Genomic DNA, 1872 nt, shown 5'->3' with positions numbered 1-1872 from the left:
CATTTTATAATTCTTTTGTTCTGATTTTGGCATGTGAATTTCTTTTGTTGTTTATGATTCTGATATGAGAATTAAGTTGAAGTATACTTCTGTTTGTATTATCTAGGTGCCTATATCCTTTATTAGTTATGTAAAGCTGGTTGGTTCAGGGTTCAGGTTCTTTCAGGTTTAATTTGGAGGGAATTCATGACTTCAGATCAGCTATTCAGGAGTACCCACAGAAGCCCAATTCAGGTTCCAGTCAGGTACACTCAGGCCTCCTTCACCAAGTGGAGGCAGCATATGGGGGCTTTCAGGTAGTCCCCTGCTTTCTCAGGTCCTCTGCCTGAGGGCAGCTCTTCAGGGGTACCCACAGAAGCCCAATTCAGGTTCCAGTCAAGTACACTCAGGCCTCCTTCACCAAGTGGAGGCAGCATATGGGGGCTCTCAGGTAGTCCCCTGCTTCCTCAGGCCCTCTGCCTGAGGTCTGGGGCCTTGGGAGGGGCCTCATGAAATCCCTGGTAGGGGGATGGGTATAGCCCAATTAGGGGAAGCTCACCACCATGTGGAGGCAGGATCCTGGGGATCTCAGGCAATCTCCAGTGTTCTCAGCCCCTTTGTCAGCAGGAGGCCAAACTTCAGCACTCTCTGGCTGTCTTCTGAAATCAGAGCCCCTACACTACGGAGCTTGATTTTTTTTTATTGCATTTTGAGATCATTTCCGTGTAGTCCAGGCTTGTCTCAAACTCAGTCTGTATCTCAGGATGGCCTTGACCTGTAGATGTTTCTGTCTCTGCTGGCTTTGTAGACTAAGCTGGTCTTGAATTCACATTTCTGCCTCCTGAATTCTGCTATTAAAGACATACACCACTAGGCCCATTTTATTAATCACGACTTTGTTATGTCTGTTTGCTTTCTGAATTTTCCCATCTTACTCAAAGCAAGTTTTATATAACTTTTGGTGAGATGAAAAGTCCATTTCATTATCCTAAAGAAGGGACTCCCTTATCAGACAGCACAATTCAAAAAGAGTAATATCATGTTTTCAACCAGTAGAGCCCTATTTTGAATCTGCTAAGGGAATTCTCTTTTCCTGCTGCCCTCATTTTAGACTCACACCCTGTGTATCCAAGACAGTACAGAGTAAAGCCATTAGGGAAAGGGAAGAATTTTCTCCAGTTGGTTTCCTGTGTTGCCACTCATGTTTTAACTGATGAGATGAAGTATGTTGCTGGATATATGGTCAGTCTGTTGCAACTGCCTTTGTTTTCTCTCACTGTAGAACCATTTCACTCATGAATATTACTGTATCCCCACAGTGAGACTGGACCATGCCTATTAATGACACGAACTTCAATCCCTTGAAGCTATCTGGTGGACTTAAATTTCAGATAGTGTGAGGAGTAGTATGAGGCCTGGAAAGCTCTGGAAAACCCCATCGCACACTTGAACTTCTGCCTATCTTGGAGTAACATCCATCCTTCTACCTCCTGTATAGGATATCAAAAATTTTGGGTTGATTCATTTGACCCAAATTGTACAAAAGCAATATATTTCCAATAACCACAGCATGCATGGTGTGTTATGAAAACTGACCATACTCAGGAGACAGAAATGTCTTTGTTGGAAGTATAGATGCTGATCTAGGAACTGTAGGACAAGCTGAATCCTCTGAAAATGAAGAGAGGCATTCCCTAGAGAAGGACTCACTTTTCAAGTTAGAGCATACAGAGGGCATGGTCATCCAAGAGGAGAAGAGTGCTGGAAACTCCTAAGACAATGTATTACAAGAATAGATTAAAAATGTCGGGTGTGGTTGCGCACGCCTTTAATCCCAGCACTCAGGAGGCAGAGGCAGGCAGATCTCTGTGAGTTCAAGGCCATCCTGGTCTA

Source organism: Nannospalax galili, unplaced genomic scaffold (genome assembly GCF_000622305.1).
Source record: "Nannospalax galili isolate Female #2095 unplaced genomic scaffold, S.galili_v1.0 scaffold373, whole genome shotgun sequence".
In the NCBI taxonomy this organism is placed as follows: domain Eukaryota; kingdom Metazoa; phylum Chordata; class Mammalia; order Rodentia; family Spalacidae; genus Nannospalax; species Nannospalax galili.
Note: the sequence above shows the minus strand (reverse complement) of the source record.